This window comes from Perognathus longimembris, chromosome 5 (genome assembly GCF_023159225.1).
Source record: "Perognathus longimembris pacificus isolate PPM17 chromosome 5, ASM2315922v1, whole genome shotgun sequence".
NCBI lineage: Eukaryota > Metazoa > Chordata > Mammalia > Rodentia > Heteromyidae > Perognathus > Perognathus longimembris.
In genome coordinates this window covers 85463657-85474491 of record NC_063165.1, presented here as the reverse complement: position 1 = coordinate 85474491, position 10835 = coordinate 85463657, and positions in this window count along the sequence as shown.

Sequence of the window (10835 nt, the reverse complement as noted above, 5' to 3'; positions counted from 1 at the left end):
ATTCTGGAACTTTATTTTTTAATAACCTGCCACAATAATGAAACACTGTCTAAATACTAATGAGATATACTTTTAAAACATTTTTTGCATATGAATTATAGTTCCTGATATTATTTTAGAGTACACACACATATTTTTTGGGGGGGGTGCCAGTCCTGGGCTTGAACTCAGAGCCTGGGCACTGTCCCTGAGCTGCTTTTGCTCGAGGCTAGCGCTCTACCACTTGAGCCACAGCACCCCTTCTGGCCTTTTCTGTTTATGTGGTGCTGGGGAATCAAACCCAGGGCTTCATGCTTGCTAGGCAAGCACTCTACCACTAAGCCACATTGCCAGCCCTGCATTTATGGGGTTTTTTTCTGCAATCAGTTGCAATGATTACTTCTCATTTCTCTTGGACCTATATAAGTCAGCTGGTTTCAAGATTGATGTTGCTGGAGGAAATCTCAAGAATTAGTATAATTACTAATAGATCACTAAGAAGTAACAAATGTAGTACCTAATAGCTAAGTAACCGCTCTACTCTCCACTGCTCGATGAGGACACGTCTCCCCTAACGGCACCACAACTAGGCCTGGAGCTTTGTCTCTGGGACTACCTCTTTGTCACAGTAGTTAGGATATAAAAACCTAGTAGAGGGCCGGGCACCGGTGGCTCACACCTGTAATCCTGGTTACTCAGGAGGCTGAGATCAGAGGATGGTGGTTGGAAAAGCCAGCTGGAGCAAGAAAGTCTGTGAGACTCTAATCTCCAATTAAACACCAAAAAATTTTTTAAAAAAATCAGAAAGTGGAGTTGTGGCTCAAGTGGTGGAGTGCTAGTCTTGAGGGGTGAAAAAAAAAAAAAGCCCAGGGATAGTTCCCAGGCCCTGGGTTCAAGCCCCAGGACCAGCACACACACAAAACAGTTTCAACCATTGCACAAAGGAGTGTGCATACTGTCGGGAAAATGGAGGCTCATGGAGAAGGAATAGGCTGGACTCGATCCTCCACAGGCCGACTGCTTGTGGGGGGGGGAGGGGGGGGACAGCGAGGCGCTCAGACCTTCCCAAGGGACTGGAGGTTTTGCCTGGGGGCTGGATTCCGGGGTGGGCTTCTATAGATAGAGCCTAACGAAGAAGTCGAAAACAGAAGATGGGTTCTGGTCTCTTGGGGTCCCAGAGTGAGGTGCTTGGCCGGGCCCACAGTGGAATGCTCCCCCCACCCCACCCCCCAGGACCAGGGGCGCTGTTCCGGGCCAGGCCCAGCTGGGAATAACCCGCCTTCTGGGAAGTGGGGTGGATAGGAGTTGAGCTGGGCCCGCGGGAGCCCTGGGGCTTAGGCCTTCCAGGGGGCTGGGTCTCTGCCCCCATTTTGAGATGCTTTTCGTTTCTTCTTTCTTTGGTGGTAGTTGAGTGTGAACTCGGCGTCTTGCACTTGGTACTCGAGTGCTCTATCACTCGAGTCATAGCTCCATTCTTCTTGTCGCTGTACTTGCGTATTTTTCATAGAGTCTACCTCTACCTTCTCCTGCCTGCCTGGGCTTATAAACGTGCATCCGCCCTGTTGATGGAGGCAGGATCTCACTCGCTCTCGGAATGGTGGAGATGATAGATGTGGGCCTCTCTGCTCGGCCTTTGAGTTGTTTTTAGGAACGCTGAGTTGCTCCTAGGATGGGAAGATGACCTTGGGCATACCTTCAGCCAAGGTCAACACCGGTAGCGGACTCGAGTCCTCACCTCCTCCTCCCAGGCTCACCCAGCCTCTGGGGGAGTCGGGGCCTGGACACTCGAGGTGGGAATCTGGACCAGTCTTTTCTTAAATTACCTTTCTTGTTGTTTTCGAGGTGATGTGCAGCGGGGTCACCTTTACGTACATCCGGTACTGAGTGCCTTCCCTTCCCTTCGCCTCGTGTCATCTGTTGGCTCGTTCTCCCCGTTCCCTCCTCCGTCTCTGCCCAGGAGCTCCGTGCCTCCCTGTCACCGACGTCCAGCGCGGCCGGTGGGCTCGCGGCTGCACGTTCCGCCATTGCCCACCGATTCTGCCCCCTCTCCTTCCCCTCCCACACATGTGCGCACGGACACGGCAAATAGGAGGCAAAGAATACGGAGTCATCTGAAAGTGAAAAGACAAGGTCCTTTGTTTCCTTATCTTTGGAGTTTGCTTCAGTATGTATATTATTTTTTTCTATACGTCTGAAGAGGTGCTCGGGCATTACAACTTGGTGATTTTCTCCTAAGACTATCCTCTTATTGTACATGAATGTCTAGAATCCTGAATAATTTATCATATCCCGTTGCATTTTAAATCTAACTTCCTCATATCAGGAAGAACATGCGCCATTTGTCTCTCTAATCTGGGCTTACCTTGGTCAACACGATTTGTTCTAGTTCCATCCATTTCCCTGCGAATGACGTTATTTTATCCTAGTCTCTAATGGCCGTGTAATTCCACTGTGTATAGGTACTACATTTTTTTTTGGATCCACTCACCTATGGTGGGGCACCTGGGCTGTTTCATTGTCTTGGCTAGTGTGCAGGTGTCCTGATCCTATCCCGGCTCGTGATGTTCAGGGTAGATGCTAAGGAGTGGTATCGTAGGGAAGGTCTACAGCGAGTCATAGGGCAGGTCTTTGTTTAGTTTTTTGAGGAATCTCCAGCCTGCTGTCCAGAGCGATTGTGTTCATTTGCATTCCTACCAGCAGGGCAGTAGGGTTCCTTTTTCTCCACATCCCTGCCAGCATTTGTTGTTGAAGAAGACCAGCACTTTAAGAATCATACTTCTGTCTCCTGTCTCTGTCACTTTCTACCAGAAACTCCGAAGTCCCTGGATCCTCGTTATCTGAACTCTCCTTCCCGTGTGGCATCGAGTCTTGCCTCTCTTGCCTCTCTGTTCTTCCTACGAGTTCTCTTGGGTTCACTTTATATCAGCGCCAGCTCCTCCTCAGGGTTCACAATGCTCTTTTGCAGAGATTATTGGGGATAGTCAAGGGACTCTCTAACAAATAGCTTCATTAACTACTAGCTTCTGAATACATTGAGGAATAAAACAAAAATGAATTATGAGAGCTAAAGCATCACCTCTTTTTGATAGAGGCCAGGTTGGAGGACATACTTTTAGGCAGATCAACCCCGTTGTTGTAGTAACGTTGGACTGGATAATTCGGCAGTCCTTCCCACCTGGCCGCAGCAGTACTGACCATGCTTACCTTCTCATCCATGCTTTTTATACCTGCTTAAAGTCAAGGCTCCAAGCTCTGCTTTAGCTCTGTCGCTCAGGGCTAGTGCTCTACCACCTGAGCCATTCCTTTACTTCTGGGTTTTTGCTGGTTAATCAAAGCTAAGCATCTCACAGACCTTACTGCCTACGTCAGCTTTGAACCCAGAGCCTCGCTCTTCAGCTTGCTGAGTAGCTACAATTACGGGCAGGAGCCACCAGCTCCCAGCTCCCTCGCATGCTCAGCTTCTGCCGCAATATCATCTTGTCAGAACCACTTTTTTTCTGACTACCCACAGATAGTAGTAATTATTTACTCCCTTCATACTCCCCATCTTCTTGTCCTTCCTTTTTCCGCAGCACAATTATCCAACATAAATTTTGTTTGTTTGCTTATTCTCTGGGCCCCTCTCCAAGCATTTTACCTGCTTTCAATCTCGGCACCTAGGCCCGAGCCAGACTATTGGAGATACTCTATGTACTTGTTGAAGAAATAAACATCTTATCTTACCTATCACATAAAATATCAGACCTCAAGTTCTCCCTACTGGCGCTTCACTCGCACTGTCTTAGGAGCTAACTGAGGCTGGAGGATGTGGTCTCATCCATTGTGTGTCTCAGAACTATTCATCACGGCTTATCACACGGGATACAGACATTAAGTTTCCACGAGCCACCTTTTGCCTTGCCCACCTACTCCAGGTCCTGTGATCCAATCATTTTTACTTATGGCTTTCACAAAAACATCACGACATTTTTTTTAAAAATCAAATTATATTTTTTTACTTTTCGTGAATCCCTTTTCTTCGAGACCAAAATATTACTAAAAGTGACCAAATCCAAGAATATTCGCTACCAGAATATATGAACACTTAAAATCTGAAATGTCGCATTAAAATCTTATTTTTGACACCCTCCTAAATTTCCCGTTGCAATTCCAAGTCATCCCCACGAATATCTTGCAGTGTAGACCCTGAGTTGGAAAATGAACAGCTTAATGAAGCGCAATGGAAGTGGCTTACTTCTAAGAAGGAGGAGGGACTTTTTTGCGCCACTAGGTGGTGCTATTGAGAAACTTTCATAGTTCACTTTCAACCACAGTAGAACACACGATTCACAAATTGAACAGCTCTAAGTTAACTTTTCTATAACTTTACACAAGTGTTCTGGAGTCTCTCAGAGGCGAGTTCACTCTGTGTGTGTGTGTGTGTGTGTGCGTGTGCTGGGCCTTGAACTCAGGTCCTGGGTACTGTCTCTTAGCTTTCTCTCTCCTGGCATGGGCTCCGCCGGGGAGCTCCGTCTCCCCTGTGGGTATCTGCGGGTTCGGTCAGAGGTGAGAGTCTCACAGACCTCCCCGCGCAAGGTCGCCCTCCACGCTGCCAGCCTCCAAGCCCAGCTTCCTGAGCAGTCAGGGTGACAGGCGCGAGCCACTCAGCGTCCGATGACTTTTAACTACTCAGCCAGAGAACGCAATTCACGGGTTTCACGTTTCTCTCTCTCACTTTGGGCAAATGTTCTGGGAGCTTAAGGGGAGGTGTGTTGGGGTTCTCACATTCCCGTACCTGGAGACGGGGCCTCCGGCTCAGATAGACAGGGCAGGGGGTCTTTACGAAGCCACAGCGTCTGCACGCCTCTATTCCCATACGAGAGCGCGCCCGAGCCGCTGTGCAGGGGGCTTTTAAAGCCATGCGCAGGTGTCCAGGTGTGACCACACACAGATTTACACAAGCAAAGTCATTACTTAGTGACTCTAGGACTGGCAAAAAAAAAACAAAACATTGTGAAGGTTGCAGCAAGGCTAATGGCTGCAAGACGAATGGCTAGGTTTACCTTTGGGGCTCCCATACCTTATCTGGTGTTTGTATTCGAGATTTATTCCTGTTGACCAAATAGGATTTACTGCTGGTGACCAAACCACATCTCAGAGCTCCTCCCATCGGTGCCGTAAATCTGTCTGTTTTGAGGACTTACTTCTGGAATTTTCTTGTAATGGCTGGTCTGGAGTGTCCCTCACTAAGGCATTCTGTCCTTGATATTTCATCCTATTTCTTATATTCAATATTTTTTTATCCTGCCTCTGATTTCACATGGGTACTTAAGTAGCTAATAGGCAGTATGCACAGGCGGAAATTGGAGGTACGATTTCAGCTAGGGTAACATTTGGCAGTATGAGACTTGCAATGATCACTATGTATTTGACTTTCGATCACCTCTTTCTCAGACTTAAATAATTATGTGAGATGCATATAATATTCTTGTGGTTCCTTTTCAGCTTACAAGAGCATAAGAGGGCAAGGGCTGTAGCTCCATAATTGAGCCAAGGCTCAGGGGTTTGATCCTTAGTACCACAAAGAAAAAAGAAAATACAATTATACCACTCCTTCCTCCCTTTTTTCCTTCCTTCTTTCCTTTTTTCCTCCCTTCCTTCCTTCCCCTTTTTTTCTCTTTATCTTTTGTTGTTGGTCTTAGGGCTTGAACTCTGGGCCTGGGCACTGCCCCTGAGCTCTTCAGCTCCAGGCTAGCACTCTACCACTTGAGCCACAGCGCCACTTCCCCACTTCTGATTTTCTGGTGGTTAATTGGAGAGAAGAGTCTCACCTGACTTTCCTGCCCAAGCTGGCTTTGAACAGCGATCCTCAGATCTCAGCCTCCTGAGTAGTTAGGATTACAGACATGAGCCACCAGCACCGGATAGCTTGTTTTTTGTTACTGATTTTTTTTTTTCTGCCAATCCAAGGGCTTGAACTCAGAGCGTTTCCCTTGAGCTCAGTGTTTTGCTCATAGCTAGCAAAAAGCCTCTCAGATTTGTCTGCCCTGACTGACTTTGAATAGAAATCCTCATATCTCAGCTTCTTAGTTTCTTGAGTAGCTAGGATTATGAGCTACTAGTGCCCTGCTTATTAATTCTTTAACAAGGTTAGATTTTAGTTCTTTCTATATAAATATTTTTTATATTACACAGTCAATTCAGGAATTATTTTCGATGTCTAATATTCTCAGTGTATCGATGTCATGATACGAGCCTTGATAAAATACAGCAACTAGTTTGCTTGACAATTCCCTGGTTTCTACAGTGGATCCAGATGCTATCCCTTGCTGCAGGGTTGCGGCTGTCATAGCGATGAGAGGTCAGTGGCCTCTTTTCTTAATCCACAGTGAAAATGGAATCTTATTGCAAAATCACGATGATACTTCCTTTTTAGACTGCATTCCAGCTCTCTTACCTGACTTTTGCATGTCGGTTGTAGGTTGCATCTTCTAGCCATTATTACTGCCTTCTCCTAGTGTTAGCAGAATTCAGATGAGCGCAGGGCAGACACCCTTTGCATACTTTACGTAATCTTCTGCCTAATCACCTGGATTTATTTGCATAAGTTGTGTAAATCTATCTGAGCCATGAGAGGGCATCAGAGGGAGAGAGACACAGAGCCGGAGAGAGGAGAGGGGGGTCAGAGAGAGACAAAGAGGAAAGAGGGAGGGGCGGGAGAGGAGCGGAGGGGCGAGAACAGGAGGGGGGCGGGGGGGGGGCGACTTTCCCAAGATCCCTCCAGGAGAAGGCACGTGCAGTGACAAATCGGGGCGTGGGGAGAGCGGAAAGAAGAGCTCTCTGCGTCCGCGGCCGTGGGGCTGCCGCAGGGGGGCTGGGAAGGGGAAGGACGCGCGTGTAGCGCAGCCTCGCCTGGACACAGGGTGACGGGGGGGGGGGGGGGGGGCTGTTGACAGTGGTGCAGCTCCAACACAGGCGCTTTTCTTCTTCCACCGAGGGAGAAGGCAGCCGCTAAGACTGGAGCTTTGTGTTGCCCGTCCACCTCCCAACCATCAGCGAGAAGCTCGGTTTGGCCCTCATTCCGGGCCAGAGGACAATGCAACCAGAAAGAATCCCTCCTGCCAGGGCCCCTCTGTCACCGCTGCTCAAGGTAGCATGCTCGGTCCGAGCTGGCCGGCCGGGTAGGAGAGAAGCTGGCGGGCTCTGGGTCCGACAGCATGGAGAAGTTGGTTGGTAGAGTTGCTAACGGCTTCGACCACTCGTGGCCAGCAGGGGGCGACATAGAGACAGAGCGCATAAGCCTTTCTTAGGACTGTAGTGAAAAACCATGTTTTCATCCCATTAACTATGTATAAGCTAGTCACAGCCGCCTTCCTGTGTGGAAAAGAAGCTTGTAGCTCAGTTAGGATGCCTCAGGAAAGCTTTCCCCAAGTGGCCTGAGTCAGAAAGATAAAAATGAAGGGGAAGGGGGGTGGTGAACCAAAGAAATGGCACTGGCGCGGAGCTTTCTAGATATGAATGATTCAAGAGTACATCGATTGGGCTGGGGTTGTGGAAATGAAGTTTGGAAGATAAAAAGAAAATAGGGGCTGGGAAGGTGGCTTAGTAGTAAGGTGCTTGCCTAGCGTGCATGAAGCCCTGGGTTCGATTCCCCAGTACCACATACACAGAAAAAAAACAGAAGGTGCTATGACTCAAGGGGTGGAGTGCTAGCCTTGAGCAAAAGAAGCTCGGGGACAGCGCCCAGGCCCTGAGTCCAAGCTCCAGGACTGGCAATAAATAAACAAACAAACAAACAAATAAATAAAATTGTAAAAAGAAAATGGGTAGAAAAAATAAAAGGAAGACGCAACGAGTGTTGGTGAGCAGAGTGCAAGGCAGAGCCCTGGGCTCTGGGCTGTGCAGTGAGCTGTCAGGCCCCGTGCTGACCCTCCGAACCCACAGCGGGAGGAGGGAGGACTACAGGGTTTGAACAAACCTAGCCAACGGATGCAGCAGACTGAGGAGGGGACTGCTCTTCTCTGTCCCATGGCCCTTGACTCCTCGCTTGTCCCAGTGCTTTGCTGCAAGGGCTTTGTGGCAGCAGAGAGCAAGCCTGCAGCTCCTCCGGAAGTGCCGTCCCTCGCCTGGCCAGCCTGACAGCAGTCTTGACGGAAAGTTGGTTGGCTTCGTTTTAAAGTTTCCGAACCCCTATCCTGTCCACGGCAATACTTCGACACGCCCCTACGATCAGAACCTTGTTTACTCTCTCCCCAAGACAAAAACGGCTCCTGTTTATCTTTCTAGATAATTTAATCAGTTTGTTCCAGTTATATTGTTCACCCTGACTCATGGTGATAACTGTTTATATCTTCCTGGTGTTACAGCTAAGCGCTATACACACACTGTCTACTGACTCCTCAAAAGAACTCTCGAGATAGGTATCATGGGTCCCATTTTACCAATAAGAAAAAGTAGACCAAGCGTGTTGAGAGACTCGCCTAAGGTATCTAAGTATTACCCTCGATTACTACACACGCGCATGTTTCTTTATGACGACAGCTCATTGTCTGTACCACTTCCGATTTGTCACATATGAAGCTCTGAGAGGCTGGAGGCCAGGCTCAGATGGAGGAACAGAAGCTGAGCAAGCACAAAGCCCTGAGTCCAACCCAGCCCTTCCCAAAAGGAAAAAGAAAACAAAACCTCTTAGAGTTGAATTAAACTGCTACATTTCTATTTGTGTCTCACTTGATATTCCCTTCTGTTTGTAACAATATCCATTGCTTTCATGATTTGTATTTGCAATAATATATATTTGCAAAAAATACATAAAGATGTGAGCTAGTGGGTATTGTCTTTAAACTATCCATCTATGTAAATACAGATATCTACAGACATATGAAATGAGCGCTTATTTTGTTACAAATAAGAAATTAATCACTAATAATGTGCATAAGCTAGACCATCGCACTATCATTAGGCCCTATCTCCAGTCTAAAAGTCTGCATGTGAACTCTTCTAGTGATCTTTAGCTTTCTCCTTAAATATCTAGGTCTGTAATCATGCCACCTGCAAAATAGATTCTTTGACTTGTTCCTTTCTAATATCTACATACAATATTTTCTTATCTTAAACAGACCATATTTCTAGAATAACAGACACTGAACTGAGAAAACCAATGTGTGCTTTAAGAATAAAATGGGCTGCTTTGAAAACATGCTCTATGATGTTTAGACTCAAAGCTCAGTCAAGTTAGAGTCACTTTAGTTCTCTCTTTGAAAGGCTCAGGACAGAAATAGCCCAAGACAATTCAAATCAACAGTGGGTAAAGAGTGAAAAGCAGTCATCAAGGCTGGAAGTGCAGGATCGCACAAGCCAGTTCTTTTGCATGCATGCAGCGAGGGAAAGCAGCAGCCCTGGAATCCAGAAGCTAACTGCTCCGCTCTCCATCCCAAGGAGCGGATGTGAAGACGTACTGTGGTGACCTTGGGCAAGCAGCCTCCTTACCGTTCTGTGCGTCTACTTTCCTGAATGATGAAAGGGGCGTTGAGGGGAGCAATCCTGCGCCAGGCCCACGGGTCACTCAGCCACTTCCAAAGCTCTTCATGCCGTTAGTTTCCGAACCAGAATAGAGACGTTTGGGGGCCTGTGGGAGGTTGGATGAGGGCTTCGAGTGGCAGCTTGCGCCTCCTGGAAGCCAGCGAACAGCTAGCGGTGCAGAAGTGGCCTTCTCCACAAAGCCAGGGACAAAAGTCTCCTTATCCCAGCTCCCCGGGGAAGGAACTGCCAGTGGCAGAAAAGGGGTCCCCGCCCTGCTCTCATTGCACTCACCCAGGTGAGTGGATTAGCTGCCTGGTCCCACACTGGGCTACTCCAGGGGCAAGTAGGAGCAGAAGGCAGGGAAAGAGAATGAGCCTTCTCCTCGGCCCTTTACCGAGGGGCAGAGCGGGGAATCACTTCCCAGACAGCTGTGTCAAGATCTCAGGTCAGCCATTGTAGATACGACGATGGGAGCTAATTGGATCCAAGTTTTTTAGTTGTTCGTTCATTTGTTGGGTCTTACACTCTGGTCGCTGGGCTTGCTGGGCGGGTGTTCTAACTGCCGAGCCACACCTCCATCCCTACTTTCTGTCGGTAGTTTTTTTTTTGGCCAGTCCTGGGGCCTTGGACTCAGGGCCCGAGCACTGTCCCTGGCTTCTTCCCGCTCAAGGCTAGCACTCTGCCACTTGAGCCACAGCGCCGCTTCTGGCCGTTTTCTGTATATGTGGTGCTGGGGAATCGAACCTAGGGCCTCGTGTATCCGAGGCAGGCACTCTTGCCACTAGGCTATATCCCCAACCCTCTGTCGGTAATTTTTGACAGAGCCTTTTGCTTCCTGCCCAAGGGGTTCACTTATATTAGGCTTTGGATAGCTAGGGAAACGAGCATGTGTTCCCAAGCCCAGCTCATCTTCCAGCAATTCACTCCACGATAGCTTGTAACGTAAGCGTATCCCATCTGCGATCTATCTGCCCTGTGACTTCCAGCCTCCCCGTCTCCAGCAGACAGGCACCTACTCCTCCACCATGCCTGCCGGTCCCGGGTCCCGGGGCCTCCTGCCCCCAGCCCCTTCCGTGGGAAAGCGTTCCCTCCTGGCTCCTGCTAACGCCGCAGTGTAGGTGGCTACAATACCCTATGACCTCCCTCCTCCTCTTCCTCTCCTCCCCTTCCTTCTCCCTCTCCCCCCTCTTCCTCCACAAGAGAGTCTGAAACCCATCCTCATTGAAAGAGGGTGGGAGAGAAAAGGGAAAGGTTGATCATCCCAGGAAGGTGGGACGGAGATTTTTATAAAGTGAATTAGGGAGCCAGAGAGAGGCTGAGTACAGACAAGCTGCAAAACAGGGAAAAGGCCAAAG